Source organism: Pinus tabuliformis, chromosome 8 (genome assembly GCF_031772625.1).
Source record: "Pinus tabuliformis cultivar Carrire ecotype Pingquan chromosome 8, CPIR1, whole genome shotgun sequence".
Taxonomy (NCBI): domain Eukaryota; kingdom Viridiplantae; phylum Streptophyta; class Pinopsida; order Pinales; family Pinaceae; genus Pinus; species Pinus tabuliformis.
This window is the reverse complement of record NC_142294.1, coordinates 866,904,784-866,926,078: the sequence shown is the minus strand read 5'-3', so window position 1 is coordinate 866,926,078 and position 21,295 is coordinate 866,904,784.

Sequence of the window (21,295 nt, the reverse complement as noted above, 5' to 3'; positions counted from 1 at the left end):
TCACCTTTTATTTATTTATTTAATAGGATTGTGCATCAACACTTATTATTTTCAATGGGTGAAAGAGGGATCCTAACTTATTAAGAGCAGAGGAGGTTTCCCCTTCATAGAAGTATTTTAAGACCTTCGATATTGGTTTGCTCACTTTAAATTTTCCCCTTATCCATTCTCTTGTAGTTAGATACTAGCATAGGCATGGATATAATAGGTTTTCCTTTTGGACGAATCATATTTTCCATCTGGACTTAGCTCAACCTATGGAATTTTCCCAAACAAAGGAGAACAACAAAAATCCAAGCGTTGTGGTTGTCACTCTTCTCTTTGATTTCACCCCAAAGCCCTTTTAAGCCATGCATGTTTATACAGAGTCTTATTTATGTACAATGACCAACAAGCATGACAAGACAGGAGACGACTAACACAAGACACTTGCGACTGACACATACAAAAAGAAAAGACACAGAACAAGTTTTACAAGAAGAGAAACATGTAACCGCTATCGAAAATAATGCTTTAGATCTCGTCCATTTATGGGAAGGGGGACAATATTCCTGTCTAAGGCTTTCAACTGACCGAGATTTCTTTCGACAGTGAATGGCCTAATCCACAAAGGTTATAATTTCATGTGTTTTCCCTTTTCTTTGTGGCGTTTATCCCACTTCACTAGTAGGTCATCCACATCAAAGATCTTTGCTACTGTGGAATTCTTATCAAACCAGTGCTTTACACAGATTTGATGAACAAAAAAATTATTTTTATCTTTGAGCCTATATTCCTCGATTTGATTAAATTGTTTATCCTACTCTGAACCAGAAGGCAAGGTATACCTTGTGACTCTTTTGAGAGTTGGAAGGTTGGAAGATATAGGTTCAAGGGCAAGATAGAATCTTTACAATAAACCAAAAAGTATGGTGAGGTCTTCAAGGAAGGCTTAGGAGTTACATGGTCATCCCATAGTGCATTGTTCAAAGTGTTAATCCAGTTCGTTTGCTCATAGAAAATGGTTTTCTTGATTATGCAAATAAGATTTTGGTTTGTAGATTCAGCCAAAACATTTCCTTACGGGTAATAATTGGATTCATGATTTAGTACAATCCCATTTTCTAATGTGAATTCATAAAGTTTTAATGATGAAAAATAAGTCACATTATCAAAGACAAGTGATGTTGGAATGCCAAACATGGTTATAATGTTCTATTGCAAAAAGTGGATGACTTCCTGGTCATTTACTTGTCTCAAGGGAACTGATTTTGAGCACCGAGTAAAGTAATTTGTCACTATCATAATGTATTATTGTTGCTTTTATGAATGAGGTAAAATTTCTTCGATAACATCTAGGCCCCACAGTTGGAATGGTTCCTCAGCTGATACTAGTAGCAGTGGGGCAGTTGACCTCTGATTTCAGACATAAGTGTGAGCATATTTGAATAGAGTGGGCCAATAATAACTATCCCTCATAACTTTATGTGTTGTAGCATCTCACACATAGTGATCACCTGTCGATCCATCATGTAAATCTCTAAGAACATTTTCTATATCCTGTGGCTTGAGGCATCTTAACAGGACATATTTGTGGTGCTTTTTGAAAATCACTCCATGAACTATTTGGTAACATAGAGCTTTTAAAAAAATTTCCCTCTTCTATTTATTTGATAAGTGCGCAAGAAAGGTGCCATGCTCTATAAATTATTGTATGTCATCATACCATGGCGTTGTAGACATGGACTAAGGAATGTTTCAACATTGTACATTTATATCTCAGGCTCCCAATCTGAAAGATCTTCCTCAGGAGCATCTCTAACTTTGGTTGCTAGCTTGTAGAGGCCATGACCCTTTATGGTATGAACTAGTTTGAATTCCATATCATATTCTTGTAAACAGGTCATCCAATTAGCCCTCTTCTCACCCAGTTCCTACTACATGAATAGTTTTATTACAGCTAGATGAGGTACAAATATGATCATGTGACCTTTTAAAAGGTAGGGCCTAAAATACTTAAATTCCTTGTATACAACATATGTGTGTTTTTTGATGGTAGGATAGTTTAATGCTAGCCCCTATAGGCTAGCACTCATAAAATAAATAGGCCACTCATTTCCTTCAATATCCTTTTGAGTCAAGGTCGCAATTGATGAATCTGAAGAAAAGTTATAAAGCAAGAAATCTTGGCCATAATCTAGACTGAATAATGCAGGTGCATCAACAATTTCCTGCTTGATTTAAGTGAAAACATAATTTTCCCATTTATCCCATTTGTATGTTACATATTTCTTAATCATCTTTTGTATAGGCTTAACTATCTTAACGTAATTAAAGATGAATTTTCTCAGGAAGTTGATATTTCCTAAGAAATACTGCATGGCCTTTTTATTCACTAGAAACAAGATCTATGTAATGGCTTTGACCCTCTCGGGATCAATTTTAATTTTTCTTTTTGCAATGATGTGCCCTAGGAGAGTCCCTTCTAACACACTAAAGACACTTTTCTTGGGATTGAGAGAAATCCCATACTTTCCACACCGCTCAAATATTTGCTTCAGATGACATACGTGATTTGATCTCCTTTTAGAAAACACAGTAACATCATCCAAATAAACAACAACTCTCTGATCGATAAGGCCACGGAAAGTGACATCCATCACTCTTTGAAAAGTAGCACCGATGTTGATAAGTCCAAATGGAATCCTCTTGAAAGCGAATGTTCCCCATTTGGTCCTGAAGGTGGTTTTCAATCAATTTGGTTCTACTACTAGCACTTGATTGTAACCATAGAAACCATATAGTAACAAGAACATCTCAGACCCAAATAATGTCTAGAGGATTTATTCCATGGATGGAACTTAATAATTGTCTTTATCAGATGCCTATAAGTTGAGGTTGTGGAAATCTACACATAGCCTTATTTTAGCAGACTTCTTTCTGCCTGGGACCAAATTTGAAAATCAAGTGGAGTATCTAACTTTAAAAATAATTTGAGCATCCAGAATCTTCCTTAATTCCTTACATATATAATGAGGGGTTCTATTGTTGGATGGAATTTCCTTAGTTTTTATTGGAAAGGTTTCACCCCTTCTTTTATAGGAATGACGTGCTAGATAATACGAGTATCATATGTATTTAAATCATCGTATGTCCATGAAAACACATCATGGTATTGTTTGAATAAGAGGATAAAAACTTGTAGTTCCTAGGGATAACATCATGTACCGAGGTTTACATACTTCAGGCTTCTTGAGTTTCTCTATTGACTTGTTCAGATAATAAATTTGAACTCAGTCTTTATATTGGTTGGTCCTCTAAATTGGTTTTGCAGGTCATATAACTTCTCCAGGGACACCACACCTTTGGGCATAGTGTTTCCTTTCATTGCACTAGATGCCTCCTGCAAAGCCTAATCATGCTCATCCTCTTCTATGGCAGCATCTTTGAATACGTCGGCATTAGCCATAAAGTGCAGTATTTGTTGGTCATCATTAAAAACACATAAATTAGTGATGTTTTCAAGCACAGATGGTTTGTATATAATTTCAATAGAAAAACCATTTTTCAATGGTGACATCCTAGTGGTTGCATTTGCTAATGCATATGTTGCAGCATTTCTAAGTCTAGGAACATAAATAATATTAAAAGCTTTAAAATGATTAATCAAATGCCATACCTCTTGCTGGTAGTTTTTAAGATTCAGTGAAACATAGTGGATAGTATCTCGTACCTGATGAGTGACCACCTTTAAGCCATCAATTACCTTGAGACTTTACACCTTCAGATAAATGGTTTACTTTAATCTAAGTATGAGTGCTTCATATTCGTCATCGTTATTGGTACACATGAACTCTATATGGAATGAAAGAATATGCCTCTTATTACATGGGTCTAGAAGTACGCAACCAAATCCAAAGCCATCCTACATCTTTGAACCATAAAAATATAAATTCCACATATTATTAGCTACTATGATACTTCCTATACTATTATTAGTATTAATATGTACATCTATATTACATGATTCATTTTCACCAGCTAGAGAACAAGGAAGGAGCTCCAACTGTGTATCTGGTGGGATGGGTGATGGTTGTGTTTGATAACACCCATGGTCAATTTCAAGGAAACAATTTCCAAAAATTATATCAGCAAAGGAAACATGATCATTATGGCCATCAAGTTGTGTCACAATGTATTTCATGTACATCTCACTTTCCACTCGAATATGGTTATTCCTTCCCTTATATGGAAGCCATAAGTGTGACCAGTCTGTAGCAAAATAACCTTGTAGTTTACTAGACCAGTCTCTGCTCAGGAGTACATCGTAAGCTTCTAGGATGTCCACAATTACTATATTTATACATTGGTGAACTCATTGATCAGATGATAATCGAATAAAAACATTCTTGAGTTCACTAATAGCTTGGAAGAGATATTTGCCCAAGTAAATAATTTGTGTGTCAGTTTTGTCCATTTAGAATTCATTTTCTTGGCAAAATATAATGGCATTGCATTCACATATGTATTGGAATCGACTAAACGATTATGGACATTGTAATTAAAAATTTCAAATGTTAGCAATAATGGAGGGCAAAGAGTATTAACTTCTATTGTTGCAACATTAGATACAGATTCAAGGGAACTGGAAGACTTACCAGACACCTTCCGAGAGGAAGAAGCTTTTTCACTTGGAAAAGGTTATGAAAAGGCTTGGAAAAGCAGCTCATGCTAGCTTGCTATCTTTGCAAGATCATAGACGGAAATATTAGCTCGAGATCTCTTCAAATATTCAACAATGTTATAATCAATGGTTTTAGTCCTAGAAATTTGTGTTGAAGTGTCTAAAGGAGTAGCTTTATTCGACACTTCCAGAGTAATGGACTTACTTTTGTTGTTGGAGAAGTGTTCTTGGAATTATTTGCATCCCTAGACTTACTCTATGCATTAGGATTGACCGGTGGTGAGATCCTTATTAACAATTGTTCCTTTAACTTATGTCTCATCACCTTTAGTTCATAAATAGGCCCTTTGATCCTCAAAATATATTGACCATTTTGCTTTTGAGGGGGGGCATCACCTTGTGGTGGTTCTTTAGCACTCTTCTTACCAGTGTTATAGATAAAATCAGAAGTATTCACTACATGTCCAATGCTAGTACTCTCTTTAGTTGCAGCAAGTTCTTCTATTTATTCCATTTGTTATGTCTACTCATCTGCTAATAAGGAATCCACAATGTGTGCAGTTAGAGTGTTCATGTTGTTGTTCCATTGTGAGCATTTCTTTTCTTAAAGATATTCTTGGTGGAAAGAGCAACTATTTTCCATACCCACACTCTCTATATTCAGCACAACATTCGAACTCTAGCCAGACTTGGCAGGTTGATTTTGTTATTGTTATTATTATTCCTTCAAAATGGGAAGGACTTGGGAGGCTTGCTGCTAGTAGACATATCGCTTGAGATTCTCTTCAATTCTGAAATTTCATTAGTAAGTGCCTTCACTATTTGGGTCAAGCTTTCAATATCTAATGAGTCCTTATCTTTAGCCTTACTTGAAGAAGGCTAAGACTTCCTACTAGTTTCCTTGGAGTCTTTTGATTCATCGTCATCAATAATAAATCCAATACCATGAAAGTCCTTCTCAACAACGATGTTATGAAACCAACTCACAAAGATATAGAAAAGAAAGATAAATGCCTTAGAAATCATCCTCTTCAAGGGGGTAACCTCCTTTAAATTACACAAATCAACAATTCTTGGATTATACAAATGAAAAATCCTCCTTTCTATATATAGGAGTCTAAGGGGTCACAACATAATCAAATCTGACATAACAATAATAATATAAGGGTACAACAATAACAATAGTGGGCTTCTATGGTGCATAATAATAACAATATGGGGACAATAGGGGCACAACAATAACAATAAGGGCTACAATGAAAATAGTAATGGGGGAATCACTAGTATTATAAGGACCTAACATGCCCCTCTCCTTCAAAAAAAGTGTTGTCCTCAACGCTTGAGTAGTTTGGGATGCTTCTGTATAAAATTCTCATCCTCCCATGTAGAATATTTAGTCGGTAAGTTCTTCCACTTGACAAGATACTCTGAAGTTGATCAATTTCATAGCTATCGAGTTCTTGTTTCTGTGACTGCTTCAGGTTCCAATATGATTTTTCATTCCTCGTCAAGTTCTGGAAATATTCTTTGAACTAGGAGCTTGTCACCAATAACCTTCTTTAAGCATGAAACATGGAAAACTGGGTGCACTCAAAAAGTTGCAGGAAGCTCCAATTTGTATGCCATAGTAACAATCTTTTGCGACACCTTGTACAGACCATAAGACTTTGGTGATAATTTATTATCCTTATTAGATTACCTGAGCGACATTTGTTTATATGGTTATAGTCGTAGAAATACCCAGTCACCTATATCAAAACTTCATTCGTTGTGATGTTGATATGCCTGTTGTTTCATTCTATTTTGTGCCAAAGTTAGGTTATCCTTTAAGAGTTGGAGAACTTGTTGTTGATGTTCGATGTGATCTTCCTTATCCGGATCTTGTGGGGAGGCCCCCAAGATCTCAAAGATTGAAATGGATTTTGGGGGAGAGGCCCCCAATATCTGAAAAATTGAAATTCCAAAAGAAAAAGAGGAGAATGCCTAATAAACAAAACCACAAAGAAATTTTTTATTAAAATGGAGAATAACTGTAAAGATACATTGTGGTGGACAAATTGTCCCTTTACAAAATGCGACTTGTTACTTATAGTATTTTTCGGTTGCAATACCACGGGTAAATTCCATGGGTGAATAAATACCATGGATGGATGTCACAATACCATAGGAAAATACCATGGGCGAATGAATACCATGGGTGGATGTCACTTACAATACCATGGGTGGGTAAATACCATGGGTGGATGCCACTTACAATACCATGGGTAAATTCATGGGTGGATGCCATTTTCCATTCAGATCATTCCTCCCTCCTTAAGAAGCAATGGTCCCCATTACGTGAAGTTCCCTCTTGCGAAGCCTTTGTTGAATATGAAGAGCCACTAAAGATATGGGTTTTATGTGGTTAACCCATAACCATGATGAACGAAGATTCGAGAATAGAGATACCCTGTAATGCTTGTGACCAACTGTGATACTGACAGTGTGCGGCCTAGCAAATGGACTTCGATGAAGTGTGGGTTTTTAGATGACCCATAACCATGAAAAATGAATATCCAAGGATAGAGATACCCTATAATGCTTGTGGCCAACTGTGATGGTAATAGTGTGCGGCCTAGCAAATGGACTTCGATGACAAGGATTTCATGCGGTTGACCCATAACCATGATGTTGATTGTTGATGAAGTAGCAGGTGCATACATAGCCTAGGGTGGGAGGGAACACCTCCAAAGAACTCAAACCATATGTTGTTATGCTGACACTGATGAATGTGAAGTAAGTACCAACTAAAGTGGGGTGGGAGGGCATGTCTCCAAAGGCAACCTACTCCGAATGCTGCTCCAGATTTAAAATGGACATAATTCAGTCAATTTAACTCAAAATATTTATTATAACCTATTTTTGGAAACATAATGACCATTTTGCATCTTCCCATGTGTTGGAAATCCTTATCTGGACACTCTGGAATCTCATATTCGCACTATAACTATTCCGCTATCACAAAAGTTCTGAAAAAAAAAAATAACAGATTTTAAATCAGCAATATCTCCCACATTCGAACTCCAATTCGACCCATTGTTTTTTTGAAATTGAGGGATTTTTTGAGAGGAGATCAGATATACAATCTCTTTTCTGAAATTATTCACCAAAATTGCAAAAAGAGATAGGAGAACCACCATCCACAAATTGTCCTTAGAAACATTTCTGCAACATAGTTGATTTCAAATCAGCGATATCTCCCTCATCTGGATTCCAATTCGGCCGATTTCCTTTTTTTTTAATTTGGGTATTTTTTCACAAGGAATACAGATCTGATATTTGTTTTTGTAAATTTTGCACCAAAAATTTCAGATCTCATCTGCAAAATCGTCACCCAAAAACATTCCTGCAAAAAAATGATAAAATAAAAATTCTTCTCGCTTGGCCCAAAGAAATTCTCTGTGGAGGACGTAGCACATGCCTTAAGTTTGTTGAATATTGTTGAAAATTTTGAAACTGAAATATGCATAAAACCCTCATTCCCATGGAATCATAACTTGCTCTGATACCACTATTCCGGATCTTGGGGGGAGGCCTCCAAGATCTAAAAAAGATTGAAATGGATCTTGGGGGGGAGGCCCCCAAAATCTGAAAAATTGCAATGCCAAAAAGAAAATGAGAGAACACACAATGACAAAACCACAAAGAAACTTTTTATTAAAATAGATAATAACTATAAGGACTACATTTTGGTGGAAAATCTGTCCTTTTACAAAATGTGACTTGTTACTTATAGTATTTTTTTGTTACAATACCACAGGTAAATTCCATTGGTGGATTAAAACCATGGGTGGATATCACAATACCATGGATGAATGAATACCATGGGTGGATGTCACTTACAATAACATAGGTGGATAAATACCATGGGTGGATGCCACTTACAATACCATGGCTAAATTCCATGGATGAATGAATACCATGGGTTGATTCCATTTTCCATTCGGATTACTTCCACTGCTTGAACCTTAGAATTTTCTCTTAAAATATATGATGTGATGGATGGTGGGTGATATCCATAAAGTGCCATAAATGGGGTCATTTTTGTTGTAGTATGCAAGAAAGTGTTATACCACCATTCAGCCAAAGGTAACCATTTGACCCATTGTCTTTATTTATCAGATACAAAGCAACGAAGATATCCTTCCAAACATTTGTTTACTATCTCAATTTTCCCAACAGATTGAGGATTATAAGATGAGCTATGAGCTAACTGAGTACCAAGACAAGAAAATAATTTTGTCCAAGAATTTCCAGTGAAAATGGGATCTTTGTCGCTTACAATAATCTTTGGGTTTCCATAAATGTAGTGGAAATTGTACTAGATTTAAATGGATAAGATAATGCACAAAAGTGTGCATACTCTATAAGCCTGTCAACTACCACCATGATGACACTCTTTCCTTTGGACTTGGGTAAACCTGTGATAAAATCCATTGAAACCTCCTCCCAATGTTGACTTGGAATGGATAAAGGTTGTAATAGACCTAGGGTCTTAATTTTTTCAACTTTATTTTGTTGGAAAACCAAAAATTCCGCCACAAACTTTTGAATATTAGATTTCAGGCCATCCCAAAAAAAAATTCCTTCTTAACCCTGTGGTAAGTTTTTAAAAATATCGAGTGCCCTCCTGAGGGAGAGGTGTGCAATCCCATAAGAATATTTTGTTTGAGTTGGGAATTCTAACATAGGTATAAGCGATCTTTGTACCATAAAAAATCATTTTTCCAGCTAAATGTATCAGATGTACTGGGATCTTGTTGTATCTTTTGAATGAGTGCCCACACTTCTTTGTCATTCTTACATTCATCCCTTGCTTTGTTTATCCAATCTGGTTGGATAATGGAAATGGCACAAAGCAATGCTTCCACATCCTCATCATTTCTTGAGAGTGCATCTGCCACAACATTTTTCTTCCCTTTTTTGTATATGATTTCAAAGTCATAGCCTAACATCTTTGTGACCCATTTTTGTTGCTCTTCTAAAGATAATCTTTGTTCTAAAAAGTATTTAAGAATATCATGATCTATCTTTACCTTGAAGTGTCTTTCCATTAGGTAGGGTCACCATTTCTTAAGTGCATGTAGTATTGCAACCATTTCCTTCTCATAAATAGCTTTGTTTAAATACTTTCCTTTAATTGGATGAATTTTGAAAGAAATGGGTCTTTCTTCTTGCATTAAAACAACACCAATTCCATTTCCTGAGGCATCGCATTCCACAATAAAAGTTTTTGTGAAGTCTGACATAGCTAAGACCGGTGCTTGGCACATTGCCTCTTTAAGATGTTCAAAGGCCTTCGTTGCTTCTGGAGTCCATAAAAAGGTCTCTTTCTTCAATAATGTTGTTAGAGGTGCTGCTATTCTCTCATAATTGTTAACAAACTTGCTATAATACCATGTCAACCTAGGAAATCCTCGCAGATGCTTTATGGATGTGAGGATTTTCCATTCCTTAATTGTAGGTTTTAACCCCATACAGAAATTACCTGCATACGAATTCTAAAACACAGAAAATAAACAATGCGAGAGCATAACACTTAAAACACATATACACAGAGATTTTCCCCTGGATCCCAAAACTGAGACTACCAGCTTGATTTTTCATTATGTTCCTTTCAATGCTACAATACATATTTATACATGCTGAAGCATCCAATACCATGGACCGAAAACCAACGCGTCCAAAATTATGGACCGAAAACCATCGCGTCCAAAACCATGTGCGAAAATCATGCACAAAACCATAGGTAGGTCAGCCCAACCTAACATAGGGTCCAAAACCAAAATTTTCCTGGGCACTGCCCCAGACCCCATAGAGTGGGGTTACCTGCGCCCCTCAAACCCCCTGTGACACCCCCCCCCAAACTATGCAATTGGCGCAATGAAGGGGGGGCTCCGCCCCCCTTCTAACCCCCTAGTTAACTATGTGGGCTAGTCATGGAAAGAATATAACACAACCCAACATTATCCCACTTGTTTTTTTCTTTCCACAGGGGGGCACAAAAGAGCTTCATCATTTATCCAACCTTGCAATGCCCATTGTTTCTCTACACCAATAGAACTTCTCAGAGCTCAAAGATTTTTTCAATGCATCTGCAGTATTCTTCAAAGTGTCCACCTTTACCAGCAACACCTTTTTTGTCTTCTATCATATCCCTCACAAAGTGATACTGAACATTAATGTGCTTTGTCTTTGAATGATATGCAGGGTTCTTTGCCAAGAAAATTGCACTTTACCTGTGACAGTCTATCCTTATAGCTCCCTGTACTAATCCCATACTTGAACATAATCTCTGCAACCAAACTGCTTCCTTGCTTGCATGAGTGGCTGCCATGTATTCTGCCTCTGTAGTTGATAGTGCCACTACAGATTGTTTCTTAATCATCCAACTAACTGCACCTCCAAATAGGTTAAACACATACCCACCTGTAGATCTTCTCTCATCCAGATCTCCAACCCAGTCTACATCAACAAAGCCACGAATATCCAACACTCCGTCCAATCCTGGTCTTCCTTGGTAGCACAAACCATAATCACTAATGCCATGCAAATACCTGAAAACTCACTTCACTGCTGTCGAGTGCTCCTTCCCTGGTTTTGACATAAACCTGCTCAATACTCCCATTGCATGTGCAATGTCTGGTCTAGTACAGACCATTGCATACAATAGACTACTGACTGCACTATCATATGGAACACGGGACATGTCCTCTTCGTCTTCTTGTGTCTTGGGCCACTGTTCAACATATAACTTTACACCTATAGGAATAGGAACCTTCACCGGTTTACTATCCTACATATTAAACCTCTACAATATTGTCTCGACATACTTCCTCTAGTTTAACTAGAGCTTCCTCTTTTTCTGATCTCTTTTAATTTCCATGCCCAAAATATAGTTTGTAGTACCAAGATCTTTCATATCGAATTTGGAGGACAAGTGGTTCTTCAAATCCTGGATAATTTCTTTGTCATTTCCAACTAGCAACATATCATCCACATACAAGACCAGATAAATAACACGGTCACCAATTAATTTAAAATACACACAGTGATCTGCTTTGCCTTTGGTGAAGCCAAGTCCCCATATAAATGTATCAAATTTCTGATACCACATCCTTGGTGACTGTTTTAACCCATACAGAGACTTCTTTAACTTGCATACCAAGTCTTTCTTACCCTTCACCGCAAAGCCTTCAGGTTGCTTCATGTAGATTTCCTCTTCCAGATCCATGTGAAGAAACGATGTCTTCACATCCATTTGTTCTACCTCAAAATCAAAAGCAGCAACAACAGACAAAAGTAACCTAATAGAAGTTACCTTGGCAATAGGAGAAACAATATCACCAAAATCAATTCCCGGCACCTGGTAATAACCTTTTTCTACCAACCGAGCTTTGTATTTCTCCACCTTTCCTTCTGCATTTGTCTTCTTCTTGAACACCCATTTGCTGCCAATGGGTTTCCTTCCAACTGGCAACTCCACCAGATCCCATGTTGGGTCCCTATAATACTAGTGATTACCCCATTACTATTGTAGTTGTACCCCTTACTAATATTGTTGTGCCCCTATTATCCCCATATTGTTATTACTGTGCCCCATAGAATCCCTCTATTGTTATTTTTGTGACTTTATATTATTATTGTTAGGTCGGCTGGGTTATATTGTGACTCCTTAGACTCCTATATATAGAAAGGAGGTTTTGTCATTTGAATCATCGAAGAATTGTTCATTTATGTAATGTAAAGGAGGTTTCCCCCTCGAAGAGGATGAATTCTAAGGCGTGGATCTCTCTTTTCTATCTTTTTGTGAGCTGGTTTCATAACATTTGGTATCAGAGCTTTGGATTCTAGGGTTTCGCTGCTCCAAATAGGTCATCGTGGAATTTTCGCTATAACATTTTTTCTGTGATGTTTCAGAAGTTTCAAAAAAAAACCCATTTGAGAAGAAATCACGCTGAACCTCGGGTCCAAATTTCAGAGCTATTCGCGCTATATTTGCGGAGATATGATCTGAGGAAGTTGGTCTTTTTGCAGACTCCTGAATTACATTCCAAACAGGTGACCTGGAGAAAAGCATCATAACTTTCTCTTTGGGGATCAGATTGAAATTTCCTAAGAAGTTGTAGAAAGAGGACGAACTTTAGTTTCTTGTATGCATTTTTCAAATCCAAAGGTCAAAACAGTGACTTGTGGCAAGTCGTACAAGTTCGTTCTACTGAACTAGTCTATAATCAAGTCACTGTGGGAGATTTCGCATAACTCTTCCTTGGAGAATCCAATTTGGGTCAGACTTGTGGCATTGGAAAGAGGACACAGAGTGCTACTACAGATCACAAATTCAGATCTAGATGATTGGAAATTACAGAGATACATCAGAGGCAATATCGAGCTCCTACAAAGTGAAAAAATGTGTGTAGATTTTCTTAAATTTTTGCTTAAGCTTGGTTTGAAAATTTATTTTGAAGGAATTCAAAGGGCATAGTAGAGCATTATTATCAGTAACTGATGCCCCGAGGAAAGAAAATGCAAACACCTAGTAAGGAACCTGAAAGCTCTAGCATGACTCATGAAGAAGAGGAAGAAATGCAACATGATATATCAAAATTACAAGACCAAGTGCAACAACTGTCCCTTGCACAAAAAGGAACAGAATCTAAGATGGATGGTTTAAAGAAAGGCGTAGAAGCTAAGATGGATTGTTTAAAGAAAGGTGTAGAAGCTAAGATGAATGACGTGGAAGCTAAGATGGATTATTTGAAGATAGATTTGAAGACAGACATGGAAGAATTGAAGATAAATATGAATAAGTTGCTACAAGAAAGGGTCACTAATGGTGAAAGGGTAGTAAAGGAAACTCATGATGAGAACAAAAGAAATGTTAATCATGATTCCATAGACTCTAATGTTGGATCAAAGACCCACCATATTCCAAAAATCGATATGAGGAAGTTTGATGGCAAGGATCCCGCAACATGGATATTACAGATGGAGCAATTTTTCGATCTCAATAATGTGCAAAACACACAAAAGGTACGTATTGCAACTTTATATTTGGAACCAAATCAGTTTGTATGGTATCAATGGCTTTGCTCTCGTAAACAATTTATCACTTGGGCAATTTTTACGGAAGAATTGATAGCACATTATGAGGATACAAAAAGCAACACTTTTTTTAGCCAATTGATAAGTCTCAAACAAAAGGGTTCAATAATGGAGCACATTGAGGAGTTCCAAAAATTGAACATAAGGGTAAAAGATATTCCAGAGGAGCATAGGATTGATGTGTTCATAGGGTCTTTAAAGGATAATATCCAACATGATGTTCGCCTTTGGGAACCTGATTCATTAGAGAAGGCATTCAGGTTAGCAAGAAAAATGGAAAGCAAAATTATGGCAACCAGGAAGCATACCACTCACAACTATAAAGACGGAAGTGTTGTTGCCCTAGTCTTCCACAACCTATAAGGTTGACACCACAAAAATTGGAAGAAAAAAGAGCAAAAGGGCTTTGTTACAGTTGTGATAGCAAATACACTAAAGGTCATAAGTGTGCTGAGAAGAAATTATTCTACATAGATTGTGAAGAGGAAGAAGAAAAGGAGCAAGAAAGGTCAAAAGAAGAGGATATACTCCAGGAACAAAGCCTAGATAAAGAAGAAATGAATCCGACCATATCTTGTAATGCATTGGCGGGAATTACCACTCCTCAAACCATCAAGATAGAAGGACAAATCAAGAAGAAAAAGGTAATAGTGTTGATTGATTCAGGAAGTACCCACAATTTTATTCATTGTAAGGTAGCAAAAGAATTGAATTGCTTCTTATATCCAGCACCAGAGTGTCAAGTGATGGTTGCAAATGGAGGAACAATAAATTGCTCTGGAAAGTGCCATAATATCAAGCTATCCATGGGAGAATATGTATTGACTAGCCCAATGCTTTCCATTCCAATGGGAGGTGCTGATGTTGTACTAGGAGTCCAATGGCTACAATCCTTGGGTACAATAGCTTTTAATTTTCAAGAACTTTTCATGAAATTTTCTGTGGAAGGAAAGGAAGTTGAATTAAGGGGTATTGCAGGGAAACCGGAAAGATAATCAGCTCTAACGGTATGACAAAGCTTCTAAAAAAGGAACAAAGAGGTGTAATTGCACAATTATGTTCGCTAGATGTTTCCACATTGGAATCATCTATTTCTCCAGATCTCCAAAAAGTCTTGGACAATCATTCCAAGGTATTTGAGACTCCCAAAGGTCTCCCACCTATTCGTGATCATGATCATGCTATTCATCTGATTCCAGGAAGTGTTCCTCCAAACATCAGGCCGTACAGATATCCCTATGCCCAAAAGAGTGAAATTGAACGTATGGTTGCAGAAATGCTAGAGGCTGGTATAATTCAACCAAGTCAAAGTTCTTTCTCTGCTCCAGTAGTATTGGTGCACAAGAAGGATGGATCATGGCGCATGTGTCCGAATTATAGGGAGCTCAACAAGCTCACTATTAAAGATAAGTTTCCCATTCCTGTCATTGATGAATTACTGGATGAATTGCATGGATCAATTTACTTCACCAAGTTGGATCTTCGTTCAGGATATCATCAAATCAGAATGAAGATTGAAGACATTCCGAAAACAACATTTAGAACTCATGAGGGTCATTATGAATTTTTGGTCATGCCTTTTGGCCTTACCAATGCACCTTCAACATTTCAAGGTTTGATGAATTCAATTTTCAAACCATTCCTTAGAAAATTTGTGTTAGTATTTTTTGATGATATACTAATCTACAGCAAGTCTTGGAAGGATCATGTTGAACATGTTGACAAGGTGCTACAACTATTGGAGGAGAAACAATTATATGCAAAAAGATCCAAATGTTTCTTTGGAGTACAAGAGGTGGAATATCTGGGTCATATTGTATCTCATGAAGGAGTTAAGGTAGACCCTAGCAAAATTAAAGCCATTAAGGAATGGAAAATCCCCACATCCATAAAGCATCTGCGAGGATTTCTCAGGTTGACAGGGTATTATCGCAAGTTTGTTAAGAATTATGGGAGAATAGCAGCACCTCTAACAACATTATTGAAGAAAGATGCATTTTCATGGACTCCAGAAGCAACAAAGCCTTTCGAACATCTTAAAGAGGCAATGTGCCAAGCACCGGTCTTAGCTACACCGGACTTCACAAAAACCTTTATTGTGGAATGTGATGCTTCAGGAAATGGAATTGGTGCTGTTTTAATGCAAGATGAAAGACCCATTGCTTTTGAAAGTCGTCCAATCAAGGGAAAGTTTTTACACAAAGCTATTTATGAGAAGGAAATGTTGGCAATACTCCATGCACTTAAGAAATGGCGACCCTACCTAATGGGAAGACACTTCAAGGTAAAAACGGATCATGATAGCCTTAAATACTTTTTAGAACAAAGATTATCCTCTGAAGAGCAACAAAAGTGGGTCACAAAGATGTTGGGTTATGACTTTGAAATCATCTACAAAAAAGGGAAGCAAAATGTGGTGGCAGATGCACTCTCAAGAAAGGATGAGGATGTGGAAGCATTGTTGTGCACCATTTCTATTATCCAACCAGATTGGATAAATGAAGCAAGGGAGGAATGGAAGAATGACGAAGAAGTGTGGGCACTTATTCGAAAGTTACAACAAGATTCCAGTATGTCTGATACATTTAGCTGGCAAAATGATTCGTTATGGTACAAAGATCGCTTATACCTCTGTAAGAATTCCCAGCTAAAACAAAAGATTCTTATGGAATTGCACACTTCTCCCTTAGGAGGGCACTCAGGATTTTTAAAAACTTACCACAGGGTTAAGAAGGAATTTTTTTGGGATGGCCTTAAATCAGATATTCAAAATTTTGTGGCGGAATGTTTGGTTTGCCAACAAAATAAAGTTGAAACAATTAAGACACCGGGTCTATTACAACCTTTATCCATTCCAAGCCAACGTTGGGAGGAGGTTTCAATGGATTTTATCACAGGTTTACCCAAGTCTGAGGGAAAGAGTGTCATCATGGTGGTAGTTGACAGACTTACCAAGTATGCACACTTTTGTGCATTATCACATCCATTTAAAGCCAGTACAGTTTCTACTGCATTTATGGAAACAATTCAAAAGCTACATGGAAACCCAAAGATTATTGTAAGTGACAGAGATCCCATTTTCACTGGAAATTTTTGGACAGAATTATTTTCTTGTCTTGGTACTCAGTTAGCTCATAGCTCATCTTATCATCCTCAATCTGATGGGAAAACTGAGATAGTAAACAAATGTTTGGAAGGATATCTTCGTTGCTTTGTATCTGATAAACAGACACAATGGGTCAAATGGTTGCCTCTGGCTGAATGGTGGTATAACACTTCCTTCCATATAACAACAAAAATGACCCCATTTATGGCACTTTATGGGTATCAACCACCATCCATCACATCATATTTAAGAGAAAATTCTAAGGTTCAAGCAGTGGAACATCACATCGAACATCAACAACAAGTCCTCCAACTCTTAAAGGATAACCTCGTGTTGGCACAGAATAGAATGAAACAACAGGCAGATCAACATCGCAGCGAAAGAAGTTTTGATGTAGGTGATTGGGTATTCCTACGGCTACAACCATATAAGCAAATGTCCCTCAAGCAAGCTAAGAAGGATAATAAATTATCACCAAAGTATTATGGTCCATACAAGGTGTTGCAAAAGATTGGTACTATGGCATACAAATTGGAGCTTCCTGCAGCTTCTCGATTGCACCCAGTTTTCCATGTTTCATGTTTAAAGAAGGTTATAGGTGACAAGCTCCCAGTTCAAACAATATTGCCAGAACTTGACGAGGAAGGAAAAATTATATTGGAACCGGAAGCAGTCACAGAAACAAGAACTCGACAGCTACGAAATCGATCAATTTCGAAGTATCTTATCAAGTGGAAGAACTTATCCGCTGAAGATTCCACATGGGAGGATGAGAATTTTATATAGAAGCATCCAGAACTACTCAAGCGTTGAGGAAAACACTTTTTTGAAGGAGAGGGGCATGTTGGGTCCCTATAATACTAGTGATTACCCCATTATTATTGTAGTTGTACCCCTTATTAATATTGCTGTGCCCCTATTATCCCCATATTGTTATTACTGTGCCCCATAGAATCCCTCTATTGTTATTTTTGTGGCTTTATATTATTATTGTTAGGTCGGCTGGGTTATATTGTCGCTCCTTAGACTCCTATATATAGAAAGGAGGTTTTGTCATTTGAATTATCCAAGAATTGTTCATTTATGTAATGTAAAGGAGGTTGCCCCCTCGAAGAGGCTGAATTCTAAGGCATGGATCTCTCTTTTCTATCTTTTTGTGAGCTGGTTTCATAACATCCCAAGCCTCATTTTTGTGCAAAGATGTCATTTCATCAACCATGGCCTCTTTCCAGAGTTTTCCATCCTCTGAATCTACTACTTCCTTCACAGTTATGGAATCATCATCAGTAATAGATAAAGAAAAATTTGAACAGAAAGCAGATGGACTATACCTTTCTAGTTGCCTTCTTTCTCGAACTGATATTCTCACACCTGGAGTTTGTGGCTCTTCATCTTCTGATTCCTCCTCCGCTGTAGAGTCTGATTCTTCCTCCTTAAGCTCAAACTCTATCTTGTCAGGTTCCTTTGGTTGGACTTCATGTTTAATAACATCTTTAACTTCTCTGAACACCACATCTTGATTGTACACAACCTTCCTTGTTACTGGGTTCCAAATCTTATAACCCTTTAAACCATCATTATACCCAATAAATATGCACTTTTCATATTTACTATCCAACTTGGTTTGTTTCTCCTTTGGAACATGTACATATGCATTACATCCAAATACCCTCAAATGTGAAAGAGAGGGTTTCTTACCAGTTCATACCTCTTGTGGAGTCTTATCCTCCATCACTGATAAAGGTGATCTGTTGACCAGGTAACATGTTGTCTCCACCGCCTCTACCCAGAATTCCTATCCTAACCCGGCACCACTGAGCATGCTTCCTGCCCTTTCCATCAACATCTTGTTCATTCTTTCTACAACTCATTTTTTCTGAGATGTATATGGAGTAGTCTTCTGCCGTGCTATACCACACTTCTTACAGAATTCTTCAAATTCCTTTATGCAAAACTTTCCACCATTATCTGTCCTAAGCACCTTTATCTTCTTCTCTGTTTGATTTTCCACCAAAGCCTTAAATTCTTTAAACCTATCAAAGACTTTAGATTTCTTCTTAAGGAAATATGTCCATGTATTCCTTGAGAAGTCATCTATAAATGATACATAGTACATAGAATTACCCAGTGATGGAACCTTCACAGGTCCAAACACATCACTGTGCACAAGCTCTAATATTTGTTTCGCCCTCTTACCACCAAAGGAGAAACTCACCCGATTCTGCTTCCCACATACACAATTTTCACAGAAATCTAGAGAGCTATTACTCATACCTTTACCATGAAGTATTCGAAGGCCCTTCTCTCCAATATGTCCAAGCCTTTGATGCCACAGCATGGTCTTCTCTATAGAGACCACTAGATTTTCTGCTCCACTTTCAGGAACCACAAAGCTGTTGCACCCATCAACAACAGTACTACCTTGTAGCTTGTATAGAGTTCCAATCCAAGCTCCCCGCATCAACACCAGTGCTCCCCGAACCATCTTTCAGGTATCCTTCTTGAACACTGTTTTTACACCTGCATCATCCAGCTTGCTTACGAAATCATATTTTTGGCCAATGCAGGAATATGCAGAACACTCGAAAGTGTTCTAACCCTTCCACCTTGCAACTTCAACTTTAATTTTCCATGACCAATGATTCTAGCCTTCCCATCATCCCCTAAGAAGACATCAACACCATCGTATTTCTCATACTCACAGAACCACTCTCTATGGGGAGTGAAGTGAAAGGATGCACCTGAGTCAATCAACCATGCCTCATGATCTGCATGTGTACTTGAAGAAGCCAAGTACACATCCCCAACTCCATATGAAGTGGTTTTCACCTCTGCAGAAGGAGCATCATCAGATCCCTTTCCTTTATCAGGAACTTTATATTTACAGTCCCTTTGTAGTGCCCTTCCTTTCTGCATTACCAGCACACCACCTTTACAGGTTTTCCTGGATATTTAGATCTCCCTCTAGATTTATATCTCCCACTCAATGACTTATTTTTGTTTCTGTTTTGGGACCGTCCTCGTATAGACAAGGCATCACCATTCTGGCTCTCCATATTTTTCCATCTCATCTCCTCCGTCAGCAAGGATGAGACTATTTCATCAAACTGCAAGGTAGTTTCATTGCTACCTATTGCAATAACCAGACTATCCCACGAATCTGGTAGAGAACACAACAAACTGATGCACTTATCTTCATCTGAAATTTTAATATCAACAGATGCTAACTGACTTACCACAGTATTAAATGCGTTCAGATGCTCTGTCACCAAGTCTCCATCTTTCATCCTCATGTTATACAGCTTTTTCCGTAGGAACAGTTTATTCACCAGAGACTTAGATTGGTACAAAGTCTCTAACTTGTCCCACAAAGCCTTCAATGTAGCTTCCCCTCATACATTTAGCAATATTGAATCTAAGACACACAATTGTATTGTACTCTTTGCCTTCCTATCCAAATTCTTCCATTATTCATCAGAAAACTCCCATTGGTTTAGTATCTGGATCTACCGCGATCCATTGATCTTTATCCACCAGCAGATCCTCCATCTTGACTTCCCACAACTCAAAACTCTGACCATTAAATTTCTCGATCTCTATCTTTCCACTGCTCGCCATCTTCTTTCACTAGAATCGATCTCAAAGATCTCCCACTAAACAGGGTCTACCACAGGCCCGAGCAAAACCCCTCAGCAACAAAGGCATCCCCTTGAAGCCAAAACAACTCTGATACCAAATGTAGGTTTTAACCCCATACATAAATTACCTGCATATGAATTCTAAAACACGGAAAATAACAATGCAAGAGCATAACACATAAAACACAAATACACAATGATTTTCCCTTGGATCCCAAAACCAGGACTACCAGCTTGATTTTTCATTATGTTCCTTTCAATGTTACAATACATATTTATACATGCCGAAGCAACAATACCATGGACTGAAAACCATCGTGTCCAAAACCATGGACCGAGAACCATTGCGTCCAAAACCATGTGCAAAAATCATGCACAAAACCATAGTTAGGTAATTTCTACCTAGACCCCATAGAGTGGGGTTACTTGCACCCCTCAAACCCCCTATGCCCCCCCCCCCCCCCGCTACGCAATTGGCGCAACAAAGGGGGGGCTCCACCCCCCTTCTAACCCCCTGGTTAACTATGTGGGCTAGTCATGGAAAGAATATAACACAACCCAACATTAACAGCTTTAATTTTGCTAGGGTCTATCTTAACACCTTCATGAGATACAATATGACTTAGATATTCCACCTCTTGTACTCCAAAGAAACATTTAGATGTTTTTGCATATAATTGTTTCTCCTCCAATAGTTTGAGCACCCTGTCAACATGTTGAACATGATCCTTCCAAGACTTGCTA